The 12827-nt window shown below is 45.3% G+C and overlaps 1 long non-coding RNA gene across 1 annotated transcript; it reads left to right on the top strand.

Moving 5' to 3' along the window:
• The first annotated feature begins 3020 nt into the window (after positions 1-3020).
• Positions 3021-12185, top strand: LOC121023213 (uncharacterized). Its single transcript, XR_005787294.1, has 3 exons — positions 3021-3395; positions 8648-8841; positions 10634-12185. It is a non-coding gene; the product is annotated as an uncharacterized LOC121023213 (long non-coding RNA).
• The last annotated feature ends 642 nt before the right edge of the window (positions 12186-12827 follow it).

The raw sequence follows: 12827 nt of genomic DNA, 5'->3' as shown, positions 1-12827 counted from the left end.
GCCCAGCTCCTATTTCACTAACTTGTTACATGTATTATACATTTACACTGACTTGTTGAATTGCAGTGTGACAGCACGAAAGGCGGTGGCTGTCGGAAGTGGCACACCTATATTTCCTGTGGCTTCCTTCACCTCACGTGGCGTCAAACAAGTACCAGTTTGACGGAGGTGTGTGATAAATCAGCCAGCTTACATGAAAGCTTGCCGCCCGGGGGCCTTAAGCAATAAAGCTGCATTGGAGAAAGTATGTGCAACAAAGAGACGTTATGTGATTGATCATAAATAGGCTTAAGAATCCAGGAGAAGAAGAGTTCGAAATAAGATGGGTGACACCAAAAACTGTGACAGCCAGCCACCACTGGGAGTGGCATTTAAGCTAAGAATTAAGATGAGTGCCAGCCCTCCAAGTGTGGGATTGGGGGGACAGAGCGGGGACAGAGGAGCAGAGTGTGCTGAGAGAAGGGTGATCACAGTGTTCTGGGGTTAGTTCTGGAGAACCCGAAAGGCCAACGTGGCTGAAACCACAGTCGTGGGCAGCGGAATTAAAAAGAAAGGCAGGTGTATTAGTCTGCTTAGGCTGCCATAACGAAATACCAGATTGAGTGGTTTAAACAGCAGAAATTCGTTTTCTGACAGTTCTGGAGGCTGAATGTCCCAAGATCAAGTTGCCAACAAGGTAGGTTTCATTCCAAGGCCTCTCTTCCGGGCTTGTCGGAGGCCACCATGTTGCTATGAGCGCACACGGTGGTCCTGCCCTCGTTATTCTGTGTAGCCCCCATGACTTCCCAAAGGCTCCCTCTCCACAGTCACGTTTGGGAGAGTTTGGGCTTCAGCATCAGGACTCAGGGCTCACAATTCAGTCCACAGCAGCAGGGTTAACACATGGGGACTGAGGGACTCTCGTAAGACATTTGAACTGGAATGTAAGTGCCATGGAAAATGTTGGAAGGTTTCGGCATGTGGTGCCAGGACTTGCTGTATCCAGATTCCTGGAATGTGCATTTGTTTTGCAGAGGCCAGGCGGTTTCTGCTGCACGTGCAGATTGTGGAGAGCTGCTGTGCTGGTCCACACGTTGGTGGCAGAGGGGCCCTCTGTGTGGCTCTGCTTGTATGGAAAGCCAGAGATTTATGTGTGTTGACAACAAGAAGTCAATTAAACAGTGTTCCTGGCAAAGGATTTCATGGCATGCCAGCTAGACGGGGACACAAAGCTGACCATCCAGGGAGAGAGAGTGAGTTCAAAGCAGCTGGCAACCTGGGACCCTGGCCAATTCCTCCCGAGTAGATGTGCCTTCGAAAGAGTCCCCATACAGCCAATTTTGGTGGTTTGGTTTTCTCCATGACAGTCGTGCTATGCATGTAACTGTTGAAGACTGAGTAAGACGACTTGTTTACATTTAACACGTTTCAGGTCTGGGGGCAAAGCCTGGGGTTCTGGGCACAGGTGGCTACGGACTTGTCTCCTGGCCAGCTCTGACATCCGAGCCAGCAAGTAAGCAGATAAAGAGAGGGGCAGGAAGAGGGGCGGGGGTGGCCAAAACCAAATGAGGCTTTGCAGCAGAGGCTCTGCTCCCCTAAAACCCCCTGGGATCACCCAGGCAAACCTAAAGTTTTGGGGAATAGCGTGCTCCCTATGCTAACGTACTTTCAAAGCATGCTATCCTACCCCACGTGTGCTCCTTTACACACACGTGGTTTCAGAGCACACTGCTGTGCCTACGCCCTTCCACTCCATCCCATCTATAAATTCTGAAGCTGCCACTGCTTTGAAGTGGGTAGAAAGGCCCCTAGCATGTGGCTTTCCACGTCTGCTATCCCAACACAATGTTGCAGCTGAGAATGCAGGGTCTGGAACCCAACCGGGTTTGAAATCCAACGCTGCCATCTGCTAGCCCTGTGTTCTTGTAGGATTTACTTATACTCAAAGCTTCAGCTTCCTTATCCATCAACTAGGGATGATGATCCCTCTTGGGCTGTGAGAAACGGGAATGCTGGGGGGCTCAGTCAGTGGAGCATGGGACTCTTGATCTCGGGGTCATGAGTTCAAGCCCCATGTTGGGTGCAGAGCTTACTTCAAAAAGCAAAAAGAAATTTCTAAAATTTCTAAGGAACTTACCAAACTCAACCCCCAAAAAACAATCCAGTGAAGAAATGGACAAAAGACATGAATAGGCACTTTTCCAAAGAAGACATCCAGATGGCTAACAGACACATGAAAAAATGCTCAACATCACTCATCATCCGGGAAATACAAATCAAAACCACAATGAGATACCACCTCACACCCGTCAGAATGCTAACATTAACAACTCAGGCAACACAGATGTTGGCGAGGATGCAGAGAAAGAGGATCTCTTTTGCACTGCTGGTGGGAATGCAAACCGGTGCAGCCACTCTGGAAAACAGTATGGAAACAGTATTAAAAAACAGAACTACCCTGTGACCCAGCAATTGCAGGGCTAGGAATTTACCCAAAGGATACAGGAGTGCTGTTTCAAAGGGGCACATGCACCCCAATGTTTATAGCAGCGCTATCAACAATAGCCAAAGTATGGAAAGAGCCCAAATGTCCATTAACTGGTGAATAGATAAAGAAGATGTGGTGTATATATATACAATGGAGTATTACTCGGCAACCAAAAAGAATGAAATCTTGCCATTTGCAACTACATGGATGGAACTGGAGAGTATTATGCTAAGTGAAATAAGTCAGAGAAAGACAAATATCATATGACTTCACTCCTATGTGGAATTTAGATACAAAATGGATGAACATAAGGAAAGGGAGGCAAAAATAATATAAAAACAGGGAGGGAGACAAAACATAAGAGACTCTTAGATATAGAGAACAAACAGGGTTGCTGGAGGGGTTGTGGGTGGGGAAATGGGCTAAATGGGTAAGGGGCACTAAGGAAGACACTTGTTGGGATGAGCACTGGGTGTTATAAGTATGGGATGAATCACTGGAACTCCCTCCTGAAATCATTATTGCACTATATGCCAACTAACTTGGATGTAAATTTAAAATTTTAAAAAAAAAAGAAATAGAAATGCCGGTAGCATATTTGAAACAGTCTTTGGCAATAAGTGTAATCTTATTACACTTCTACTTATCTTTATCTTATCTATCTACTTATTATCTTCTACTACTACTGACAGGGACAAACCCTAGTTGGCTTCTCAAAGAAGATGAGATTGGATGCTTTCAGGTGGTTTCTGTGGCTGCAGATGCTTGTGCCTCAGCCCAGCTGCTCAGCCCAACAGCATCATGCTGTGCGCTGCCCCAGTACCTCATCCACAGACACCTGTCATGTTCCAAGTTCAGCTGAGCGGTGCTGGAAATGACAACTTTTCTCTACATCTCTTCTTCCATTAATAGAATGGGAACATTCAATGTAGGGTAGAAAGTAGATTTTGATGTCTTGTTTGGCTTTGTTCATTCCTTTTCTTTCTTTCTTTTCTTTCTTTCTTCTTTCTTTCTTTCTTTCTTTCTTTCTTTCTTTCTTTCTTTCTTAATTACCAACTGTGACAGAAGCACAAATCTCCCATCGACAAATTCAAACATCTAGGCAGCTGAGTGGCTCAGTCGGTTGAGCATCGATTTGATTTCAACTCAGGTCGTGATCTCACGGTCCGTAGGATCGAGCTCTGCTTCAGGCTCTGCACTGACAGCATGGAACCTGCTTGGGATTCTCTCTCTCTCTCCACATTTCCCCACCATGCACGCACATGTGCACTCTCTCATAATAATAAATAGACTTAAAAAAAAATAGATTCAAGCATCATTTTTTTCTAGAGCCGTCTCTGGACCTGCTGCACAGCTGTCAACCTGGGATTTCCCTTCACTGTTCTCTTGACAATTCCCTTCACTTTTCTGTGTTGGATTCCCCTCTTTGGGGTCCCATTTATTCCTTTTTGTTTATCAATTCTAGTGAAGCCTATCTTCCAGCTGTAGGAGGGATTAATGTTGTAGACATCACCTTGTCTTTTTTCCACCCACAGTTGTCTGACAATTTAGCTGGGTATAGAAATTCTAGTTTAGAAATAATTTTCCACGAAAATTTTGAAAAGCATATTTCTCCATTTTCTTCTAGTTTCTAAAGTTATTTTTCTCTGAAGTCAAAAGAACATTCTGATTCCTGAATACAAACTATTTGCCTTCTCAGGAAGTTTTTAGGATCTGTTTTTTATACTTTCTGAAATTTCGGGTGATGAGCTTTGTTGCGTTTTATGTTTTGTTTTGTTTTGTTTTTGTGGCTTAGACAAATTTATGATCTTACAGTTGACAAGGTCAGAAATCTGAAAGGAATCTTGCTAGGATAAAATCAAGGTGTCCCCTTGATCCAGAGGCTCTAGTAGGAGAATCAGTATCCTTGCCTCTCCCAGCTCCTAGAGGCTCCCTTCATTCCTTGGCTTGGGGCTTCTTCAAATCCAGCAATGTCAGGTGGAGGCCTCATTCTACATCCTCTTGTTTTTTCTCTTCCATATTCCTCTTCCACTTTTTTTTTAAATTGAGATATAACTGACATTACAGTATATTAGTTTCAGGTGTACAAGGTAATGATTTGATATCTGTATATATTACAAAATGATCACAATTAAGTTCAGCTAATATCTGTCACCCTACATAGTTCTAAAAGCTTTTTTTCTTGTGATGAGAACTTTCAAGATCAAATCTATCTACTTTCAAATATGCAATACAGTATTAACTAAAGTCACTATGCTGTGCATTACATCTTCCTGACTTGCTCATTTCATAATTGGAAATTTATACCTATAGACTGCTTTCACCTATTTCACGCATCTCCAAACCCCTTTCAGAGAACCATCAATCTCTTCTCTGTATCCATGAACTAACTGATTTTTGTTGTTGTTGTTTTTGGGAGAGGTGGTTTCTTCAATTCTACCTATAAGTGAAATCATACGGTATTTGTATTTTTCTGTCTGCCTTATTTTATTTGGCATAATGCCCTCAACTTCTATCCATGTGGTTGCAAATGGCAAAGTTTTCTTCTTTTTCATGGCTGAATAATATTTCATGTGCATGAACCAAACCTTTTTATCCATTCATTCATGAATGGACACTTCGGTTGCTTCCATGTCTTGGCTGTTGTAAACAATGCTGCAGTGAAATGGGGGTGCAGGTATCTTTTCATTTCTTTTGGGTAAATTCCCATAAGTGGAATTACTGGATAATATAGTAATTCTATTTTTAATATTTTGAGGAACCTCCATAGTGTTTTCCACAGCGGCTGCACCAATTTACATCCCTACCAACGGTGCACGAAGATTCCCTTTTCTCCACATCCTCACCAAAACTTAGTTCTTGTCTTTTTGAAGACACCTAACCTTCTTAGCCATTCTAACAGGTGTGAGGTGATATCTCAGTGTGATTTTAATTTGCGTCTCCCTGAGGATGAGTGAGACTGAGCACCTTTTCGTGTACTTGTTGGCCATCTGGACGTCCTCTTTGGAAAAATATCTGTTCAGAGCCTCTGCCCATTTTTTAATTGGATTGTTTTTTGGCTACGGAGTTGTATGAGTTCTTTACATATTTTGGATACTAACTCCTTATCAGATGTGTGATTTGCAAATCTTTTCTCCTGTTCAGTAGGTTGCCTTTTCATTTTGTTGATTTGTTGTCAATGTTTTTAAATTCTTTATCCTGGTCCCTCAGTGGACCTTTTTAATAGATGCGTGTTCTTCAGTGCTAGGGAATGTCCTTGTATTATTTCTTTTATAGCTGTCTTCCTTCTGTTTCCTCTACTCTTTACAGCTAAAAGTCATATTATTTTAGTTTAGGACCCCCTGGCTTCTAATTTGCTACCCCCCTGTCTTTGTTTGAGGGACACACTACCCTCTTAATGAGATTTCCCCAGATGCCTAGCGACCTCTGCCTATCCATCCGCATTTAGGAGTGAGACGGGACTGAGCTGATCGGCAGCCCTCCTTTCTCCAGAGAGGAATCGTTTGGTCTCCTAGCATCCGGGAGCCTGGGGGTCTCCTCCGGCGTATAGGCTTTCACAACACCCGGCCCGGTGTGCTCGGTGAATCTAAGACTAGGGTCACGTTGGTTTAACCTCTTCAGAAAGTAAGTCTCTCACCCGGAGGATGAGGAACCGCTGCTGGGAGGGACGAGGTGGGCGGGCTTTCTAGGACTCTAACTGCTTCTCTCACAGGTTCCCAGACTCCTCCTCACGATCCTGCCTCTCCTGAGCCTCGCTAGGGTTCCGGGGCTGGGTTCCCTGGCGCACACTGGTTGGCTTCTCTCCTGCAGGTTAAGGTTTGGATCTCCTAAGTCAGGTAACTTTCAGCGCACGCCTGCGACGGTTTTGCCAGATTTCTCTCAATCGCCTACTTTGAAAAAAAAAAAAAGAAAAAAGCTTAGGGGTGCCTGGGTGGCTCAGTCAGTTAAGCCTCCGACTGCAGCTCAGGTCATGATCTCATAGTTTGTGAGTTCGAGCCCCGCATCAGGCTGTGTGCTGACAGCTCGGAGCCTGGAGCCTGTTTCGGATTCTGTGTCTCCCTCGCTCTCTGCCCCTTCCCCGTTCACACGCTGTCTCTCTCTCCTTCAAAAATAAATCATTTTTTTTAAAGTGTAAAAATCGCTTATTAAAACGGAAGGTAATGTTATGCTCAAAAAATCGAAGGTGACTTTCACCCAGCGCACTCCTTGTCTTGTGCAACAGCGTCTGAACTGAGGAGCTTAATTTGGGGGAAGCAGGTGGGGAGCCCGGGGACCTTGGGCTCATGTCAGGCCTTGACGGGCTGGCTGTGTCCCCTGCAAAGGGAAGACTTGCGACTTACTTGTTCTATTTGAGTAACACTTACCGGGCACTTACTGTGTGCCAGGCACTTCTAGAAGTGCCTTCCAAACATTAGCTCTTTTTTTTTTTTTTTTTTTTTTTGAGAGAGAGAGAGAGAGAGAGAGAGAGAGTGCAAGCAGGGGAAGGATCAGAAGGAGAGAGAGAGAGACAGAGAGAGAATCCCAAGTAGGCTCCACCCTCTCATTGCAGAGCCCCGCATGGGACTCGATCCCACAACCCTGGGGAAACGACCTGAACCAAAACCAAGAGTCGGATTCTCCACCGACCGAGCCACCAGGTGCCCCCCAAGAAATAACTCTTTGAGTGCTCAGGACGAGTGTGCAGAGGGTCGTGTGAGGATTACCCCCTTTTCATCAACAAGGGAAGTGGGCCCCATGGAAGGTCAGCGACACGAGGGAGTAAATCATCTTCTGGTTCCATTCACATGAATTTTGTGAAAGAATCATGGACTAACAAGACTATAAAGTCCAATTCTTGTTTCCATGAAAAACAAGACAAAACAAAAATCTCGGGCCAGGGGGTTAATGGCCAGAGCAGCCGGAACCCAGGCAAAGGCCCAGAGCTGGGGCAGTGACACCGCTGGACCATGGGGGATGGCGTGACTCCAGAAGCCCTAGGACCCTGCTGGGGATGGAACAGCCCTGGACTGGGAGCCTCAGGTTCTCAGGTGAGGTGGCTAGGGCTTCCGGCTGCCCATGGCTTTCCCGTCAGTGCCCGACCCACCTCCCACCCCACTAGGCCCCCTCTCTGTCCCCCCTCCCTCCCTCTCTCCCTCCCCTCTGTCCCTCCTTCCCTCTCTCTATCCCTCTCTGTCCCCCCCCACCTCCCTCTTTTTCCCTCTCTCTGTCCCTCTCTCCCCTCTCCCTCTCTATCCCTCTCTGTCCCCCCCTCTACCTCCTTCTCTTTCCCTCTCTCTGTCCCTCTCTCCCCCCCCATCCCTCTCTGTCCCTCTCACCCCTCATCCATGCCCTAGATCAGCACTGTCCAGTAGAATATTCTGTAATGATGGAGATGTTTTATAACTGCATAGTCCGATAGGGTATACACTAGCCATCTGTGACTACTTAGCTCTAGTAATGTGGTTAGTATATCCAAGGAACTGACTTTATTGTTATTATTATTATTAATAGTATATATATATATTTATATTTTTTAATGTTTATTTTTGAGAGAGACACACAGTGAGAGTGGGGGAGAGGCAGAGAGAGAGGGAGACACAGAATCCGAAGGAGGCTCCAGGCTCTGAGCTGTCAGCACAGAGCCCAACAGGGGGCTCGAACTCACGAACCGTGAGATCATGACCTGAGCTGAAGTCGGAGGCTTAACTGACTGAGCCACCCAGACGCCCCTAGATAATTTGTATATATTTTTTAAGTTTATCTATTCTGAGAGAGACAGGGAGAGAATGAGAGGCTGAGGGGCAGAGAGAGAGAGGGAGAGAGACAGGATCCCAAGCAGGCTCCCTGTCGTCAGCGTAGAACCCAACGTGGGCTCAAACTCACAAAACTGTGAGATCGTGACCTGAGCCAAAATCAAGAGTCGGACGCTCAACCAACTGAGCCACCCAGGCGTCCTTTGATAATTTATATTTAAACAGCCACATGTGGCTAAGTGACTACATATTGGACAGTCCAACCTTAGATGTTTCATCTCTTAGAGAAAGACTAGAATCACCCACCTTACTAACCACATTACTACTAACCACATTACTAGACTAACATCCTCCCCAGCGTACCTGACTGAGACCTTCGAGCTCCAAGCAACAGGGTCTAAGTGTTACTACTCTCAAGTATGTTTGAAAACATGATTTTCTTTTCCAGAAAAAGAACCTGAGGTAAGGGCAAGAACAAGCACAGTGCTCCACGCAAGAAAGGTAACGCCATCACCACGTGGGAAAACACAAACGTTTTACATCTTTACTGGGGAGTTGTTACATCCGCAGAACCATTTTTCCAAATTTTCGAGCCAAGATTTATGCATTCCAGTGCGTTCAAAGCTTATCTCCAGCAAAACTGTAAGTAATAATAATAATTAACAACAACCAGTGGAGATGGGGTGGGGTGGGGGGAGCTGTTGGGTACAGGTGAAACAACACTGGCCAAATGTTGACGATTTTTGAAGCTTGGTAATGAGGACACAGGGATTCTTTATACTGCTCTGTTACTGTGTGTTGAAAAATTCAAAATAAAAAGTCTTTAAAAATAAGTATCCTGGGGCGCCTGGGTGGCGCAGTCGGTTAAGCGTCTGACTTCAGCCAGGTCACGATCTCGCGGTCCGTGAGTTCGAGCCCCACGTCGGGCTCTGGGCTGATGGCTCAGAGCCTGGAGCCTGTTTCTGATTCTGTGTCTCCCTCTCTCTCTGCCCCTCCCCCGTTCATGCTCTGTCTCTCTCTGTCCCAAAAAAATAAAAAAAAATAAACGTTAAAAAAAAAAATTAAAAAAAAAAATATCCTTAGCAGGGGCTCAGTCAGTTGAGCATCCGACTTCGGCTCAGGTCATGATCTCACAGTTTGTGGGTTCAAGCCCCACGTCGGGATCTGTGCTGACAGCTCGGAGCCTGGAGCCTGCTTCAGATTCCGTGTCTCCTTCTCCCTCTGCCCGTCCCCCGCTTGTGCTTTGTCTCTCTCTCTCTCTCTCTCTCTAAATATAAATAAACATTAAAAAAATAATAAGTATCCTTAGACCTCACACATAATGTATAGAACAAAAGTGCTGGAAAGATGTAGCACAGAACAGAGAGTGGATCTAATTTTTAACATCACGTACTTAATTTTCTTTTTCTTATTTAATGGTTTGAAAAGGTGATACACTCAAGTACTAAAACAAAACGAAACAAAACCAATCTACAGTGCATCTCTATCCCTGTCTCCCAGTTCTAGCTGCCCAGACCCCTTCAGAATTTCTCTGCAAATATACACCTGTATTTTCTCTTTTTTTACTCCTAAAGCAGCACACTGTAGGATTATTCTGTATGTTGTCTTATACTTAACAACATATTTTTATTTAATTAAGTAATTAATTTATTATTATTTATTTTAGAGAGAGAGAGAGAGCATAAGTGGGGGAGGCAGAGAAAGAGAGACAGAATCCCAAGTAGGTTCCATACTCAGTGCAAAGCCTGATGCGGGCCTCGATTCCACGACCCTGCGATCATGACCTGAGCCGAAACCAAGAGTAGGACGCTCAACTGACTGAGCCACCCAGGCACCCCTGTTTTAAGAAATCTTTTTAAAGTAATCTCTATACCCAACATGGGGCTTGAACTCATGACCCCAAGATGAAGAGTCATACGCTCTGCCCACTGAGCCAGCCAGCCACCCCTCTTAACAACTTACTTAAGACATGTTTCCACCTCGGTACCTGGAGAGGGCATTCCTTTTTAAGCTGCATGGTATTACACTGTGCATGCGCACTGAAGTTTGATATGGTTCTGGGTAGTTTCCATTCCTTTGCTGGTACAAACACTGCTTCAGCGAAACCCGTTCAAATATTCTGTGTTTCTTCCTTCTTTTCCTTCTGGTATTCTCATTATGATATGTTACACTTTGTTTTTAATGTTTATTTGTTTTGAAAGAGAGAGAAAGCAAGAGTAGGGGAGGGGAGAGAGAGAATCCCAGGCAGGCTCCGTGCTGTCAGCTCGATCCCAGGACCCATGAGCCAAAATCAAGAGTCAGATGCTTAATCGACTGAGCCACCCAGGGGCCCCTGTTACACTTTTTACAGTTGTTCCTCAGTCCTTGGATATTCTGTTCTGTGTTTGTTTAGTTGGTTTTCAGTCTCTGTTTTCCTTGCTTTTCGGTTTTCAAGGATTCTGTTGATACATCCTGCAGCTTTCCTCAACCAGGTCCAGTCTACTGAGAGGCCCATCGAAGGCACTCTTCATTTCCACTGCGATGTGGGCTTTTGTGAGTTGCTTTTATCTCTAGCATTTTTTTGGGGGGGGTTCTTTCTTAAGATTTCCATCTCTGCATTACTGCTGCCCATCTGTTCTTGCGGGCTGTTTTCTTTATCCGTTAGAGGCCTTAGCATTTTAATCATGGTTGTTTTCAATTCCCAGTCTGTTTTCAATTCAACGGACCCTGTCCTGTCTGGTTCTGATGCTTCTCTGTCTCTTCAAATTCTGTTTTTGCCTTTTGGGACGCCTTGTCATTTTTTTCTTGGTGGCTGGACATGGGGTTCCCGGGGAAGAAAGGAACTGCTGTAAATAGGCCTTTAGTGATATGGTGAGTGGGGGGGAGCAGGGCTGTACTCTCCAATGATGAGGTCTGTCTTTAGTGAATTTCAGGAGTGTTTCTCAGCTGTTTTCGCCCCCCTCGGGTGGGACAGGTTGGCTAGAGTGGGCTGGGGTTGGGTATTCCCTTCCCCAGTCAGCTAGGCTCTGCTAATGCCCCAGTAGGTTAGGCTCTGGTTAACTAGTCTCCCCTGAGGGCGGGCCTTAAGAAAAACAGAGTGCTCAACCCTATTTCAGGAAGTACCTTGCCCCGCCCCCTGCTGGAAGCCTCTGGATATTTTCCTCTGATACTAGGAGAACCTAGAAGGAGGTATATTTCACAATATGGTGGGTGATGAAATTTGAAGTGGGGTTCGTGAGCTAAGAAAGAATTCTCGAGACTACTTTAGTGCAAAAAGGTGATTTTATTAAAGCACGGGGACAGGACCGTAGGCAGAAAGAGTTGCACTGGGGTTGTGAGGAATGACTGATTATATACTTTTAAGTTTGTGGAGGGAGGGGAGGGACGTATAGATAACAGAGGTCTCCAAGGAGTTTTTGGATGCTGAAAGCAGGGTCTCCCAGGACCCTGAAGATTTAGCTATTGTCAAGGTAAGGTTGCTTTTAGTTTTTAAGGAAGTGTCAACATTAAGCATTAAGGCAGCCATGAACGTCTTGGGGAGTATTACACTGACATCTGTCAATGGGCTGCAGGCTGTAAGGGCATTTAATTTAAATGACATTTTTCATGCCTTTGTTTCCCTCATCAGTGGGGGTCCCCCTGGAGTTAACTCTCAGAGTTTTGGGCACTGAGCCTCCAGTGAGCGTTCAGATTTCTCTGCCCCAGCACTGGTTTCTACCCTAAACTTCTTTCTGCTCTAGTAAGATAAGACATCCTATATCTGCCAACTGGTCTCTTCAGTCTGGGGGCAGACCCCACCTGTGCCCCACCCCCACCCCCACTTGTGGATCCAAGAAGACTGGCTGCTTTTTCAGTCTCTTCAGCTTTTACTTATCAGGACAGAGGGAGACTTCTGGGCTTATATGCAAAACCGGAAACTAGAAGTGTTCTTACAAACTTATTTACAGGGGCCTGGGTGGCTCAGTTGGTTTAGCCTCTGACTCGTGGTTTTGGCTCAGGTCATGATCTCACAGTTCGTGGCATTGAGCCCTGACTTGGGCTCTGTGCCAACTGTGTGGAGCCTGCTTGAGATTCTCTCTCTCTCCTTCTCTCTCTGCCCCTCCCCTGCTGGCTCCCTCTCAAAATAAATAAACTTTAAAAAATCTGATTCGTAAATCACATAAGTTTACGGAGTAAATTTAATTTAGGAAGTATGCTAATATTTTTGTAGAATAAATCTCCAGAAATGGATCGTAGGGTCAAATGGTTTGTATAGTTCTGTATTTTTTTAAATGTTTTATTTATTTTTGAGGCGGGGGGTGGGTCAGAGAGAGGGGGACAGAGGATCTGAAGCAGGCTCTGTGCTGACAGCAGAGAGCCTGACATGGGGCTCGAACTCATGAACCACGAGATCATGACCTGAGCTGAAGTTGGATGCTCATCTGACTGAGCCACCCAGGTGCCCCATAGCTCTGTAATTATTTCCAATCTGTAAATATCGCCAAAGTGCCAGTGACCCAGTTTACTGTAATTCCCCCTAGCAATGGCTGAGGCTACACGCACAAACATTTTAGATCCACTTCGTGGATCCTGTAACTTTGAGGGACATGTTTAGCTAGAGAGGGTAAGTCAACATATTAGGTAAAAGGAATCAAATGTGACATTTAAGA

The sequence above is a fragment of the Herpailurus yagouaroundi genome, unplaced genomic scaffold (genome assembly GCF_014898765.1).
Source record: "Herpailurus yagouaroundi ecotype Mexico unplaced genomic scaffold, PumYag 530, whole genome shotgun sequence".
In the NCBI taxonomy this organism is placed as follows: domain Eukaryota; kingdom Metazoa; phylum Chordata; class Mammalia; order Carnivora; family Felidae; genus Herpailurus; species Herpailurus yagouaroundi.
This window is presented reverse-complemented; position numbering and strand designations above follow the sequence as displayed.